At 39.2% G+C, this 17259-nt stretch overlaps 1 long non-coding RNA gene across 2 annotated transcripts in view; it reads right to left on the reverse strand.

Annotated features, from left to right (window-relative positions):
- Positions 1-2030: 2030 nt before the first annotated feature.
- The window catches only part of LOC138918447 (uncharacterized), a 28909-nt gene continuing 13680 nt past the window's right edge, over positions 2031-17259 (reverse strand). The window contains exons 2-3 of one of the 2 annotated variants that reach the window (XR_011427856.1): positions 9526-9611; positions 2031-2806 (exon numbers count right to left, since the gene is read on the reverse strand). This is a non-coding gene — a long non-coding RNA (uncharacterized lncRNA). Of the gene's footprint in view, positions 2807-9525; positions 9771-17259 lie in introns of both variants that reach the window. The other variant, XR_011427857.1, reaches the window with a different exon arrangement.

The following is a 17259-nucleotide window of genomic DNA, read 5'->3' on the forward strand; positions in this document are numbered from 1 at the left end:
TTTATAAAGTGCTCAAAATATCAGTAAGGACAGTATTATAACTTTTAAAAATTATTATAAGGGGCCAGCCCTGTGGCCAAGTGGTTAGAACGCCACTCATACCACTTTGGTGGAATTGGGTTTGTGGATTTGGATCCAGGCACAGACCTACTCCACTCATCAGCCATGCTGTGGAGGCGTCCCACATAAAAAATAGAGGAAGATTGGCACAGATGTCAGCTCAGGGCGAATCTTCCTCACCAAAAAATAATACTAATAAATAATACATAAATTATTATAAAATACTTCAAGCACACAGAAGAGCAGAGAATAATGGAACAAAGATCAGTATATTCACCAGACAGTTTTGTTAAAATTCAATATTTTGCAATATTTCCTCTAGATATTTTTTAAAGAAAAAGAATGTAGAGAAATTATATTCTCAAACATTACTACTGCAGCATTTCTGTAGGAAATCTTATAATATCTGTTAAAGTTAAAATATATACACACATTTGACCAAGCAATTCCACTCTTGGGAATATAGTATCGCTTAGATGTGAAAGCGCCAGTATGTAAGGATGGGGGTGTAAGGGCATTTATTATTGCAGCTTTGTCCATGGATGCACAAATGGAGAATCAAAGCGATTGCTCATCAATAGAGGGATGATTGAATAAACTGTGGCGCATCCGTAAAATAAACAAACTCCCACTTTGTCAGTTGACTCAGAGATTCTCAAACACTTTTACTGAATGAAAAAATCAAGATTCAGAGAAAGATGAATTAAAATCCAAATTTTGTAAAGAAGTAAATGACCAAAACACTCTATAAGTGTGTGTTCGCATATGCATTTGTATTAAACCTAAGCAGAAGCAATCAGTGGAAAAATAATGTTAAATTTTGTTAGTCCAAAAACATACAAATTGTAACAATGACAATACTATATGCTATTTTCACCTATAAAATTAAAAAACATTCAAAAATGGAAATACCTGCTTCAGGAAATGCTTGGACTTTGGAAGGATGTATTCATGTAACCCTTTTGAAGTACAGTTTGGAAATGTGGGTCTAAGAGCCTTAATGATGTTATTATACAACAATTTCAATAATGGACTCAATCTTTTAAAAATAAGTCAAATAGGGCTGGCCCCATGGCTTAGTGGTTAAGTTTGGGATGCTCCACTTCAGTGGCCTAGGTTCAGTTATCAGGCATGGACATACACCACTTGTTGGCAACCATGCTGTGGTGGCAACCCATGTACAAAATAGAGGCAGATTGGCACAGATGTTAGCTCAGGGCCAATCTTCCTCAGCAAAAAGTTTTAAAAAATAAAATAATAAGTCAAATAAATACACAAAGATGTTAATTACAGAAGTAACTGTAATCATTGAAACCAGAAACAAAAAGGTCTTAATAGAAGACTGGCTAAATAAATTTAAAATGTGTACATCATCGTGCAGTAATTAAAACAGATGATGATAAAGAATTTGCAAAAACTTCAAAAGCTGCTTATGTAATAATGTTAATTATAAAAAATACATATATAGAATATAATATAAACTAGGCAAATACTTTTTTTCAAGACAATAAGTAATACCCTACAAAGGTCACAGAGATTGTTTCTGAACAATGAGATTGCAAGTGACACTGTAATATAGAAATCATTGGCCTGTAATATTTCCGTGAATGGGTAAACCCTTTTCCTGACTCTTTATATAATGGTGCCAGCCTCCTCCACCAGTCACTTAATATCATTCTGTTTTATGTTCTTCACAGTACTTTTTCCGGCCTGCGAAATCTTAGGTTCCATGACTCACTTATTTGTAGTCTCTCCCCTCCTACTAACTGAAAGCTCATGAGAGCAATGAGCTTTGTCTTCTTCATGGCTGTATCCTCAGCACCTAAGACAGTGCCTGTACGTAAGGCACTCAGCCATATTTGCTGAATGAATGAAATGTATATGAAGACAACGGTTGTTTCAGATGAGGAAAAGAACAATGGTGTTGTCTCCATTAGTGAAGTGACTCTCAAATGAACTAATCCAGATAATTTACATCAAGGTAAAATTTTAATCTAAAATATTATACATTTGAGGTAAAACTGGTAAATTTCTTCCTAAATTTTCCGGATAATATCTCAGTTCAAACACTAAGAGATGTTACACTGCGCTGTTTTATGTTGTAGCTGTTGAAGGAATTTGTGACTGCTTTGAAGAGCCAAACTACAGGCTAATCTAATTCAGCATTGTACTGAACTCGTGTATCGAGCTCCCACCCCTCCTGAGAGCCTGGTGAAATGACAGCTTAGAAACTCAGAGAGGAATAAACTCATACAGCGAAGAAGGCGAGGAACAGGGATATCAGGAGACAAGAAAGTTCAACAAATTTCCAGAGGACAAAACGTAGATGGATAAGGCGGCAAAGGAAGCTGGAGCTCAGATTAGAATTGTTGGGGACACTGTAAAATGGAGCCAGCGTCCTCTGTGGAGTCCTCGAGAGTCTTGGCCTCAGAAATGGCGGGGAGAGTGGGCAGAAGCGAAAGAGAAGGCAGAAAAGCAGAGGGAATGATGGAATGTGACAGCCTGCCAGTCCTTTCCCCTCCCCACCCCCTCTGGAGTGTGCGGAAGGCCAACATTGCCACTATTGAAACATAAAGGAAGTTTTCTCTAAAGAAACTGGACATCCCTGCTGTACCATGTAGCCAGCTGATCTGGGAAGTTGGACGTCCTCTGTCGTCGACTCTTCATTCCAGAGTGCTCCTCCTGGTGTCCTGGAGCCCGGATCCACTCCAACCCAGTTGTGCCACGCCAGGCCTTCTCAAGCCACCTGTGGTGAAGAACTAGTTCCTTTTGTAAAAAATTTTTAATCCACTGCAGGCTGTTATTTTTTTAAAAATACAATAGAAATGAATTGCTGGAAAAATAAAACTTTAAAAGCAAAGACATACAAAGCACAAGCCCAATGTTTTGTTATTAAATCCAAGAGACGTAAGATTGCATTTCAATCACTGTAATCAAAACAAACTTAAAACAAGAGAAAAAATTACAAAAATGCATACATTCAATGAAAGTGTGCATACAGGTAATTAAAATAGAGCATCATTATATTAGTAAGTTTTTGTCATTCTGCAATTATAATTAAAAAGAGATTATAAAGGAAATAGGGACTACTCATACAAAAAATCTATAAGCTTTGCATGGATACCATGTGTAAAAATATTGAAAGTTTTATTGTAAAAAATGAGCCTGATTCTTGCTTTTTAATTTACTTAATCCATGTTGAATTATCAACAATGCTATTCACAAAGGATAATACATATTTACACTGTTTCCATGTACTTTTTCTTTATTTTTTGAGCTATAATTCACATATCAAAAAATTTGCCATTTTGTAACCAAAACAAAAAGTAACAAATATTGGAAAGGCTGTGGAGAAAAAGGAACCCTCATACACTGCTGGTGGGAATGCAAACTGATGCAGCCACTATGGAAAACAGTATGGAGATTTCTCAAAACATTAAAAATAGAAATACCATATGACCCAGCCATCCCACTACTGGATATCTATCCAAAGAACTTGAAATCAGCAATTCAAAGAGAGTCATGCACCCCTATGTTAATTGCAGCATTATTCACAATAGCCACAATGTGGAAGGAACCCAAGTGCCCAACGACTGATGATTGGATAAAGAAGGTGTGGTGTATATATATATATATATATGTATGTATATACACAATGGAATACTACTCAGCCAGAAAAAGGATGAAATCATCCCATTCACAACAACATGGATGGACCTTGAGGGAATTATGTTAAGTGAAATAAGCCAGATAGAGAAAGACAATCTCTGTATGACTCCACTCATAGGTGGAAGTTAAACACGTGGACAAAGTGAACAGATTAGTGGCTACCAGGGGAAAGGCGGGATGGGGGTGGGCACAAAGGGAGAAGTGGTGCACCTATAACACGACTGACAAACAATAATGCACAACTGAAATTTCACAAGGTTGTAAACTATCATAATGTCAATACAAAGTTTTAAAAAATTGGCATTTTAAAGGGTGCAAATCAGTGGTTTTTAGTATATTCACAAAGTTGTGCACCATCAGCGCTAATTCCAGAACATTTTCATCCCTCCAAATGGAAACCTCACACTTGTTAGCAGTCATTCTCCAATCTCCCCTCCCACCAACCCCTGGGAACTACTAACCTACTTCCTGTCTTTATGGATTTACCTATTCTGGACATTTCATATAAATGAGGTAATACAACATGTGGCCTTTTGGGGCTAACTTCTTTCCCTTCGCATGTTTTTAATGTTAACCTGTGTTGTAACATGTATCAGTACTTCATTCCAATTTATGGCTGAATAATATTCTATTGTACAGATATACCACATTCGTTTATTTGTTCATCTGTTAATGGATAATTAAATTGTTTCCATTTTTTGGCTATTATGAACAATGCTGCTATAAACATTACATTAATATAAAAATTTTTGTGGCAACATACATTTTATTTTTTTTATTTTTTTGAGGAAGATTAGCCCTGAGCTAACTACTGCTAAACCTCCTCTTTTTGCTGAGGAAGACTGGCCCTGAGCTAACATCCTTGCCCATCTTCCTCTACATTTTTTTTTTTTTATATGTGGGACGCCTACCACAGCATGGTGTGCCAAGCGTTGCCATGTCCACACCCAGGATCCGAACCGGCAAACCCCCAGCTGCCAAGAAGCAGAACATGTGAACTTAACTGCTGTGCCACCGGGCCAGCCCCAACATACATTTTCAACTCTCTTGGGTATATCCCTAGGAATGGAATTGCTGGGTTATATAGTAACTGCCTGCTTAACTCTTTCAGAAACTACCAGCTGCTTTCCGCAATGGTTGCACCATTTTACATTCCCACCAGCAATATATGAGGGTTCCAATTTCTCCACATTCTTGCCAACACTTCTTATTTTACTTTTTAAATTATTATTATTATAGCCATCCTAGTGTGTGTAAAATGGTATCTTGTTGTGGCTTTGATTTCCTTTTCCCTAATGACTAATGATATTGAACATCTTTTCATGTGTTTAGTGGTCATTTGTATGTCTTCTTTGGAAAAATGTCTATTCAAGTCACTTGCCCATTTTTTTAAATTGAATTATTTGTCTTCTTAGTGTTGAGTTGTAAGAGATCTTTACATATTCTGGCTACTAGACCCTTATCAGACACATAATTTGCAAATATTTCCTCCCATTCTGTGGGTTCTTTTCACTTTCTTGATAGTTTCCTTTCATGCACGAAAGTTTCTGACGTTGGAAGTTCAATTTGTCTGTTTTTGTCTTTGGTTACCTGTGCATTTGAGATCCTATCTAAGAAACCACTGCCTAACCCAAGGTCATGAAGACTTACATATATGTATTCTTCTAAAAGTTTTATAGTTTTAGCTCTTAAGCTTAGGTATTTTACCCACTTTGAATGTAGTGTGAGGTAGGGGTCCAAATTCATTATTTTGCATGTTATATCCAGTTTTCCTGGCATCATTTATTGAAAAGATGATTCTTTTCTCCATTGAATGGTCTTGGCGCCCTTTGTCAAAAATCAATTTACCATAGATGCGTGGACTTTTATTTCTGGTTTATTTTCTAGACTCTCAATTCCATTCTATCGTTCTATATGTCTATCCTTATTTCAGTACCATGCTGTCTTGATTACTGTAGTTTTGCAGTAAGCTTTGAAATTGAGAAGTGTGAGTCAACTAATTTTATTCTTTTTCAAAATTGTTGTGGCTCTTCTATGTCCCCAGCATTTCTGTGAGAATGTTAGGATCAGCCTGTCAATTTCTACAAAAGCAGCAGCAGAGGTTTCGTCAGTGATTGCAGCAAAACTGTAGATCATTTTGGCTAGTTTTCCCATCTTAGCAATATTAAGCCTCTCAATCCACAAATATCAGATATCTTGACATTTATTTAGGTCTTCTTCAATTTCTTCCAACACTGCTTTATAGTTTTCAATGTACAAGTCTTGCACTTTTGTTAAATTTATTCCTAAGTATTTTATTCTATTTTAAACGGAATTGTTTTCTTAATTTCATCTGTGGGGTGTTTATTGCTAGTGTATAATACAACTGATTTTTGTTTATTGGTCTTTCATCCTACATATTTAGCCAGCCCTGATGGTCTAGTGGTTGAGATTTGGCACTCTCACCACTGTGGCCCAGGTTCATTTCCCCATCAGGGAACCACACCACCTGTCTGTAGGTCGTCATACTGTGGCAGCTACATGCTACTGTGATGCTGAAAGCTGTGCCACCAGGATTTCAAATACCAGCAAGGTCACCCATGGTGAAAGAGGATTCAGCGGAGCTTCCAGACTAAGATAGACTAGGAAGAAGAAGCTGACCATCCATTTCCAAAAAGTCGGCCACAAAAACCCCATGAATAGCAGCAGAGCATTGTCTTAAACAGCACTGGATGGTGACAGGATGGCACAAAAAGACCAGGAAGGGTCCCACTCTGCTGTACACAGTCTCTAGGAGTCAGAATCAAATGGATGGCACTAATAGCAACAATCCAGTGTACTTGCTGAGCTCATTTATTAGTTCTAATAGATTTTTTGTGGATTCTTTAGGGTTTTTTATATAGAAGATCCGTCATCTGAAAATAGAAGTAGTTTTACTTCTTCCTTGTCAATCTGGATGCCTTTTATTTCATTTTCTTGCCTAATTGCCCTGGGTAGAACTTCCAGCATAGTGTCTTGCTTCTGAGCTCACAGGGAAAGATTTCAGTTTCTCACCATGAAGTATGATGTCAGTTGTGGACTTTTCATAGATGCCCTTTATCAGTTTGAGGAAATTCCCTTCAATTCCTAGTTTGTTAGGTGTTTTTAATCATGAAAGGGTGTAATTTTGTCAACTGCTTTTCCTGAATCAATTGAGATGATCATGTGGGGTTTTTCTTTCATTCTATTAATGTGGTATACTACATTGATTGATTTTGTATGTTGATCCATCCTGGGCAGAGGTGAGCACCTGAGTTAAACACCTGAGTTAAACACCCGAAACTCACAAACCTCTAAGGCTTTGCCAGGGAGTTCTATGTGCATGTTGAGTCAAGCCTTTAACACGCAGCCAGGCAATTTACTACCCTGTCTTAGCCTTCCATCCCTGTTATGCAGGGCCTCAAGGTCAACTAGAGGTGAGAGCTAGGCCTCTCAGGGCTTTCTTAAGCATGCCGAAGACCTGCACAAGCCCCTGCCATTTTAGATCCCTAGAAATATGTCAAAGCTTTCAAAACCCCTATGGACGTCTTACTCCTCAATTTTTCCTTTTAGGCTTTTTGGTTAGTTTATTGTTTGCCCCAACTGTTATCCACCTCAAGCAACCTCATAGTTAAAATATTTGCCTGAAATTGTTTTCAACAAATGCCTCTCCACCACTGGGAGAGGCTTTTAGAGCTTGGCGAGCTTCAAGCGAGTTCAAATAAAGGGGAACCTTTTGAGTGGAGTCTTCCAGGGAACTACCAGACAGATCAGATCATGTCAATTCTTCGGCAATGAGACTCCCAAAGAACTCTAGCTCTGTTCTTACCTCTTGGCACCTGGAATTTGGCTGTTATTTTTCAAGACTACTGTGGAGCTAGAGAGTGGGAGACGGGACCAAGGTAAGTTAAAATGCCACAAAGATTACTGTTCTTACTAAGAATCAGACATTTTCCTCAAATAAATGCTCCCTGGCTTGCTGCAAGTGTTTGATTAACTTGCAGAGATCCGGAAAAGATACTGATAATTTTTGCCAGTTTTTTCATTGCTTTTATGAAGCAGCAAATTTTCAGATGTTCTTACTCTAACATTTTCACTGATATCACCTGTTGCTATGTTTTGTTTTAATAATTTACACACTATAAAACTGGCCTCTTAGAATTATGTTGATGGAAGGGGAAGAAGAGATTTTAAAGAAATTTCAGTAAGCTCAAAATATTTATTTTAAATTTTTATTCAAAGTGAAGTAAGTGATGCTGTATTTTCAAAATTCATCTTCCACCATTCATTAGTAACCAGTCAATAATTTATTCTTAAGTTTTAATTAAATTTAAATTATCTTTTGATGGAAGAAGTGGATTCTAGATCCATGAATTTGCTATGTGTAGTCTTCCTTTGGTAGAAAACAAAATTCACAATCTTTTAACAAATTTTAAGGTGTTTTGATGATAAATGTTAACAGATCTGCAATACCAACATCGTTGCCAACTTCATTCTGAATAAACTGTGGACATGTCACAAGAATCCATACAAACTCTGTACTTCCAAGCATCTGGCCAGGCACTGTGTGCGTGTGTGTGTGTGTGTGTGTGTGTGTGCATGCACACACGCTATGTGTGCCCTAGGCTCTCCAATGACCCCGTCCAGGAATTTGTTTATAAAGGCTGGCCTCTTTTGCTGCACCTTAAGCGGATGCCTCTTCTCAAAGCCCCATTGCAGTTCCAGGATTGGCCAAGGGTGAGGGCAGGCATGAGGACCAACATGGAGCCTAGAGGCACTTGCTCTGCTTGTGGTGGTGTTGGGGGTGGTGGTGGCAAGGAGCTGCCCCCTCAGTCCTCCCAGGGGAGGACTCTCTGGGCTTCTGCATAAGGCTCCTGACCACACTATGTAAGGCTCTTCCCTCCCAGGCCCCTGGACCCATTGATGCTGTGAATTGAGGCAGCCCCAACTGGTTATATGATCAGGTACATGCTCATCCTGACATGTTGGTCCTGTGTCCTTCCAACCTGGCCCCCTCCATGGAGGCCCCTCCCAGTGACACTTCCTGGGGCTCAGTCCTGGGCCCCCCACTTCATAGTTGCTCTGGGAACTGCTGCTGCTTACAGAACTTTTTTTTCTTTTGAATAGTTTTAAGGAGTTGTAACCTTTTGGGTCTCGTCACGTAAGAAGATAAATATTCTAAGTAGGAAAAAAAGTTTCATTTGGCTTTTAATCTTATGTGGCAGTGAAAAGCGTATTACTTTCCTTCCTTGCATAGAAGTCTGGTGATCATTTTTAAATTATCAGAGATACTGAAAAAATTAGCAAGACTGATTGCAAATTTATATCTTTAAAAAATTGAGACCATAATTTTTTTCAATCTTGCAGAAAGACTGAGTTCATTTTTCAGTGCAAATATTTCTAACAGAACATTCCCCTTATAACCATAATACCTAAGCAAGCATTAACAGTTGTTTATAATTAACTTCCATATTATCACTAATAAAAGGAACATAACTCAGAGCTAACACATTAGCTTTGATGTATTTTTACTAGGTTTTAAAGCACGATTTAGTTGGGCTGTTGTTTTTCTTTTAAGAAAGTCTTTCCCCATGAAATAAGTAGTGCACAGATCTACATTATGTCACAATTCTCCTCAATGTGGAGATATTTTCCTGTCACTGTAGCTAAGTCATCAAGATATACTCCTTTACAAAATATAAATGCAAAACCACATGAAGCATGCTGATTGGGTTTCTCAGTAATGTGTTAAAATGCTACAAAAGTATGTATACGAGCATTCTAAATTTCCATACTTACCTCATGGTGGACCAGCAACAAGCGATTTGCAGACCTGGTACCAGTCAACCGAGCACACTTGGAGTAGCACCTCCTGCAGCAAAGTCCTGTGACAACACGAGACCTAGTCAAGCTTCTTGTTCCAGGCAGAGTTCTGCAAGGAAAAGGGCCCATTCCAACAGCAGCCAGGCAGGTCCACGTTCTTCACTGACTCATCCACACATGCGTTCAACGAATGAGAATCACCACACGAGGAAAATTACAGCCTAAAATAGACAAAGAGACCAAACAGAGCAAGTGACTCTGAAGTGAAAGAAAGAAGATTCAGGGAACACAAGAGAACTTTAAAAAAAGTTTAATTGAATCATTAAAGATTCAACAAGAGATACTAAAGCATTTCTCTGATTCGAGTAATTTTTCTTCAAAACATAAAAGCCAGAACATAATGTCTTTAAAAAGGAAGAAAACAAAAAAAGCATTTAGAAATGAAAAATATGATTGACAAAAAACATTTTTCAAAAGGAAGAGTTTCAAAGTTGATAAAAATATGTTATACAAAGGGGAAAAAGGTAAAGAGTGAATGAGATGGGAAAAGAACTAAGAAACTAAGAAACTAAGAAAAAGGCAATCCAGGAGATCTAATACCTGACTAGCAGGAGTTCTAGAAAGTTCTAACAGAAGATGAAGAGAGGGAAACTATTTTCTTAAAGTGTGAGGAGAAGGGTGACATCAGCATCATGGTGGATGAGTTGCTCCCTTTGTCTCTCCCCTGAGTTACAACCAAGAGGACATCCCCAGACCAACACAGGACTCTGCATAGCACACCCAAGAGGTCCACACATCTATACACCTGAAGGCCAGCGGACTGGCCCTCGTGGAGGTGGTGGAACCAGGCAAGCAGTGGCTGCAGCTCCCGAGACCGGAGGCTTCAGGAATTGCAATAATGCCCCCAAACAGAGACCCCAAGAACCCAGGTAGCCCATGCTTCCTGAGGCCAGGAACTGCTGCCATGGCTGCGACCAGAGGCTCTGGGAACCATGATGATACCTGTGACCCAGCCCCCACCCCCTTCCCTAGCTTTCAACCCAGGCCCTCCCAGCAGTGGAGGTTGCATCCAAGACCCCTATACCACTGGCAGCAGTGGTGGTGCCCATGACCTGAGGTTCCAGGAATCATGCTGATGCCCACAACCAGAGGCTGCAGGAACCTCAGCAGCATTTAAGACTCAGCCTCTCCTCATCCCCCAGCAGAGGTGTGTGTTGCTTGTGACCTGAGGCTTCAGGAACAACAGTGGTGCCTATGAACCATCCCCCGCCCCCTCTCCTAGTGGCAGCCTTTCCCACACTCGCCCTTCCAGCAGCAGGAACTGCATACAAGCCCCCGAGCCCCTGGCAGTGGTGGTGGTGCCCATGACCTAAGGTGCCAGGAACTGCACCAGTGCCCCAGACCAGAAGCTTCAGGAACCCCAGTGGCACTTGAAACCCAGGTACCCCTCCCTCATGACAGTGGCAGTTTCACCCACGACCCCAACCCAGCCGGCAGTGGTGGTGACACCTGGGAACCCGGCACCCCCAACAGTGGTGGTGCCAGCACCTCCAGAAAACCCAGGAGCAGCTGTGCAGGCAACACACACAGCAGCAGCACCCAAGGCTGTGGAGAGCCAGGTAAGAGTGACACCCGAGCCCATGACCCTGATCCCCTCCTAGCTGAGTAGTGCTCACAACTCTGGCCCCACAGCCACAGCAGCAGCATCTGCAGACCTAACAATTTGGACATGGCAGAAATTTCTGTGACCCTAGCTCCTACCCAACTCTTCCTTTGCCCCCAGCACAGTGGGGAAACCTACGACCCAGGAGACCCCAGAAGCAGCAGAGGTGCTTGCAGCCCAGTGACCTTGGTGGTGACATCTGCGACTGCAGCTACATCATAAGCAGCAAGGCACCAGCAACCTTGGAGGCACAAGCAGCACAACCAGGGCACTGATAACACCTGTGGCAGAGGCAGTGAGGCTGGGAAATACAGCTCTCACGTACAACCAGAAGGAGCTCAGAATCAAAGTAAAGAAAGCCTTATCCAAATAAGAAAGATGTTTGCTACCACAAATGCACTGTCAGAGGAACAACTCATCAAGCACCATGAAAAATTACAGTAACATGATATCACAAAAGGAAAATGACAATTCTCCAGAAACCAAACTTGTAGTCATGGAAGATTGCAATCTAACTGTCAGAGAATTCAAAATAGCTGTCATGAAGAAACTCAACAAGTTACAAGAAAACTCAGAAAGACAGTTCAATGAACTCAGGAATGAAATTAATGAAAGAAAGAGTCCTTCACCAAGGGGATTGAAACTATAAAAGAACTAGACAGAAATTCTGGAGCTGAAGAACACAATAAATGAGATGAAGAATAAAGTAGAAAACACTGGAGATAGAATAGATCACACGGAAGAGAGAATTAGCAAGCTCAAAGATAGAAATCTAGAAATGATTCAGGTGGAAGAGGAGAAAGAATAAAAAAATTTTTTAAATGGAGAATTCTGAGAAATATCCAACTCACTAGGAAAAGCAACATTAAGATAATGGACATCCCAGAAGAGAAGATAGGGAGATGGGAGTAGAGAGCCTATTTAAAGAAATAATGGCTGAGAACTTCCCAAACCTGGGTAAGGAACTTGATATACAAGTACATGAAGCTAATAGAACACCTAATTATCTCAATGCAAAAAGACCTTCTCCAAGGCATATTATACTAAAACTGTCAAAAGTCAACAAAATATTGGCAAATTGAATGCAACAATACATTGAAAGGATCATACACCACAATCAAGTGAGATTTATTCCAGGGATGCAGGGATGCAGGGATGGTTCAACATCTGCAAATCAGTCATATGATACACTACACTGACAAAATGAACAATAAAAATCACTTGATCCACCTCAATAGATGCAGAGAAAGCATTTTACAAGATTCAACATCCATTTATGATAAAAGCTTTCAGTAAAATGGATATAGAAGGAAAGTACCTCAACATAATAAAGGCCATATATAATAAACCCACAGCCAACATCATACTCAATGGTGAAAAACTGAGAGCTATCCCTTTAAGAACAGGAACAAGACAAGGATACTCACTCTTACCACTCTTATTCAACGTAGTATTGGAAGTCTAGCCAGAGCAATTAGGAAAGAAAAAGAAATAAAAGGGATCCAAATTGGTAAGGAAAAAGTAAAACCATCACTATTTGTGGATGACATGATTTTACATTTAGAAAACCCAAAAAAATCTACCAAAAACTATTAGAAATAATTAATGAGTACAGTAAAGTTGCAGGGTACAAAATCAACATACAAAAATCAGTGGTGTTTCTATATATTAACAATGAAATAGCAGAAAGAGAAAACAAGAATACAATCCTATTTACAACTGCAACAAAAAGAATAAAGTACCTAGAAATAAGTTTAATCAAGGAGGTGAAAGACCTGTACAGTGAAAACTATAAGACACTGTTGAAAGAAACCGAAGAAGACATAAGGAAAAGAAAGATATTGCATCCTCGTGGACTGGAATAATTAGCATAGATAAAATGTCAATATGACCCAAGGCAATCTACAGATTTGGTGCAATCCCAATCAGAATCCCAATGACATTCTTCAAGGAAATAGAACAAAGAATCCTAAAATGTATATGGAACAACAAAAGACCCCAAATAGCCAAAGCAATTCTGAGAAAAAAGAACAAAGCTGGAGGTATGACACTCCCTGATTTGAAAATATGCTACAAAACTATAGTAACCAAAACAGCCTGGTACTGGCAGAAAAACAGACACACAGATCAATGGAACAGAACTGAGAGCCCAGAAATAAACCCACACATCTCTGGACAGCTAATTTTCAACAAGGAGCTAAGAACATACAATGGAGAAAGGAGAGTCTCTTCATAAATGATGTTGGGAAAATTCAACAGCCACATGCAAAAGAATGAAAATAGACCATTTCTTATACCATGCACAAAAATTAACTTAAAATAGATTAAAGCTTGAATGTAAGATCTGAAACCATAAAACTCCTAGAAGAAAACATAGGCAGTACACTCTTGGACATTGGTATTAGCAGAATCTCTTTGAATATGTCTACTCAGGCAAGGGAAACAAGAGAAAAACTAAACAAATGGGACTACATCAGACTAAAAAGCTTCTCCACAGCAAAGGAAACCAGGAACAAGATGAAGAGACAACCAACCAATTGGGAGAAGATATTTGCAAATCATATATCCAATAAGGGGTTAATTTCCAAAATATATAAAGAACTCATACAATTCAACAATTAAAAAAACCAACAACCCAATCAAAAAATGAGCAAAGGATCTGAACAGACATTTTTTCAAAGAAGATATACAGATGGCCAACAAGCACATGAAAAGATGCTCAACATCACCAATTATTAGGGAAATGCAAATCAAAGCTGCAATGAAATATCACCTCAGTCCCACCAGAATGGCGATTATTAAAAAGACAAGAAATAACAAGTGTCAAAGAGTATGCAGAGATAAGGGAACACTCATACACTGCTGGTGGGGATGTGAACTGATGCAGCCACTATGGAAAACAGTATGAAGAGTCCTCAAAAAATTAAAAATAGAAATACCATATGATCCAACTGCTCCACTTCTGGGTATTTAACCAAAGAACATGAAAACACACTGACATGCACCCCTATGTTCATTGCAGCATTATTCACAATAGTCAAGACTTGGAAGCAACCTAAGTGCCCGTTAATGGATGAGTGGATAAAGAAGACACGGTACAATGGAACACTACTCAGCCATAAAAAGATGAAATTTTGCTTTGTGACAACATGGACAGACTTTGAGGGTATTATGCAAAGCAAAATAAGTCAGATGGAGAAAGACAACTACCATACAATTTCACTCATAAGGGGAAGATAAACAAACACACAGGGACACAGAGAATAGATTAGCGGTTACCAGAGGGGAAAAGGGCAAGCAGAGGGCTAAAGGGGTAAGTGGCACATGTGCACGGTGACAGATGGCAACTAGACTTTTGGTGGTGAACATGATGCAGTGTATAGAAGTTGAAATATAATAACGTACAACTGAAATTTCTATAATGTTATACACCAACGGGACCTCAATAAAAAAATAGAGAGATTGAAAAGAAGGTGTGTGAGGAGGACAAAACTTTTCTCAGAACTGAAAATGTTATGTCTTCAGATTGAATAGGACCATAGAATTCCAAGCAGGATAAAAGAAATTAAAAGACCTGAGATCCGTCTTTGTGAAATTCCAGAACAGTAACAATAAATCAAAGACTAAAAATATTTCAAAGAGGAAAAACAGACTATCAACTAAGGAGTAAGAATTCAGCTGGCATCAGATTTTTCTCATCAGCAGCACGATACATTAGAAAACATTGAAATTCAAATTCAGAGGAAAAATGATTTTGAAAGTTCTATAATTGGCCTAGACAAACAAAAAACTATGAAAGAGAAATAAGTACATTTTAAGTGACACTGGAAGTTCACCTTCCCAACATCTTTCTTCCCCCAAGAATTTACTGGAGAATATATTCTAGTCAACTGAAGGAGAAAATCATGAAGAGTTCATTATGGAGGTGAACTTAGGGGCCAGAAACACAATGAACAGCAGACCCCAGATGACGGCTCGTGCGTTTGGCCAAAGAAAATCTACTTAAAATTAGAACAGTTAAGGACTCGGGGAAAAGGAGGACTTCATGCCGCTAGTGGGATAGAGAAACAGATAACTTTTAGGATACGGTGAAGGTGTATTATTCCTTTTCCAACAAGAAAGATAAAAAATAGTTTAAAACTTTAGGGAAAAAATGAAAAGATATAAAGGGTGGCTCAAGTATGACACAAACAGTGGGGAGATTTTGAGCATTTAATGCAGGACACAGAAAGGGGACCCATTGACTCTGACAGGAGCAACATTGTCCGTGGAGCACCACCGCGGTTCTGCATTGGACCTAAGAGAAGGAATTATCATCCGGACATACCACCCAGATCTGCAGTGAGCAAGGTTCACAGATTCACAAAGGCTGCTCTTCACTTTCTTCTTTGAGAATCAAAGACGTAACTATGGTAGACTTCAAAGACTTAACTATAGTTGCAGAATAGAAGATAAAATACCATCAGCCTTAATAACAGAAAATAAAGGTGTAACTGTCAGAAGTGAACAGTGAACAACGGTAAGGAAAAAGAGTGGAAAGCATAAGGCGTTTGATACGGGGGCAAGGGAGGCAAAAGACATTGACAAAAGTTGAAAGAAAAAAATGAGAGTATGTTGCTTAAAGTAACAAAAATAAGCAACATAAGAATTTTAAAAATAATATACAGTTGTCGAGAAATGGGATTGGGGAAAGGTACTTCTGTAAGGGAGGTAAATCTTTATCTTTTGTATCAGAAAGTCAATAAATGTTGTCTTAAACTGATTGGCCTCTTCCGTTTTTATGAAATATCCCGAAGAGGCAAATCTACGGGGACAGAAAGTAGAACAGGGCTTCCACGCGCTGGGGCTGAAACTGTGGAGTGACTGCAAATGGCCAGCCGGGATTTTTTTGGAGTGATAGAAACATTCTAAAATTGGATTGTGGCGATGCTAACATAACTCTGTAAATTTACTAAAATTCATTTCATTGTACACTTTATATAAGTGAATTGTATGATACATCATTATATATCAATAAAGCTGTTTTAAAATAGAACTGATAAAAAAGTTGATGGGTCAAAGAACAGATGCAAAACCATATTATTTAGAGTTATGTAGGTAACCTAAGGAGTAAAAACAGAAACGTTTTCAAGAAATATCCAGGAGCAGTGGGCCAGGGTGAGGTAGAGTGAAATGGAGGCTGTTGTTTATCATTTACGGTTTTCTCTGCTATCTTGATTTTTTTTATCAGTCAATGATGGATTACTGCAATACATTATTAAAGTTTTTTTTTTAAAAGATTTTATTTTTTCCTTTTTCTCCCCAAAGCCCCCCAGGACATAGTTGTATATTCTTCCTTGTTGGCCCTTCTAGTTGTGGCATGTGGGACGCTGCCTCAGCGTGGCCTGATGAGCCGTGCCATGTCCGCGCCCAGAATTCGAACCAACGAAACACTGGGCCGCCTGCAGCAGAGGGCGGGAACTTAACCACTCGGCCACGGGGCCAGCCCCATTATTAAAGCTTTTTTAAAAAAAATTTAGATTCTTCCATGAAGAAAAAATATTCCTATTTTTAATCTTTTAGAATTTAAATATGAGGAATGATGCCATCTGGATAAATGAGCAGAATTTCTTTTTTTCTCCTAAAGACCAAGGCCGAGTGGCAGATTCTGTTACAAGCCACCCTGCATAACTTCATGAGGCGAGGGCTCAGCTAGGCATAGTCACAAGTCCATCCCACTCCCAAAATAGAACGGCATAAAGGAGCAGAAGCAACTGATCATCCGGGAACCACATTTGGTACATCTGTGTTAAGTGGTTGCCATGGATTAATAGATCAAACATAAATAATTTTCGGAGAAGCAAGTGCCCTAGAAAAACGAGATGACAAGTGAAGTCGCTAATGTGATCAGCTGTCTTCATCTGTTTGTGTAAGAACACTGCCAAAGTAACCATCCGTGAGCTTGGGTTTTAAGCCTCATGAAACAGCCTTCAAAACCTGAGCTGAAACCAATGGGGGCCGATGAGAGACCGCTGACTGTGAAAAACAAATACGAAGACGTTTTTGAG

This window comes from Equus caballus, chromosome 17, assembly GCF_041296265.1.
Source record: "Equus caballus isolate H_3958 breed thoroughbred chromosome 17, TB-T2T, whole genome shotgun sequence".
Classification (NCBI taxonomy): domain Eukaryota; kingdom Metazoa; phylum Chordata; class Mammalia; order Perissodactyla; family Equidae; genus Equus; species Equus caballus.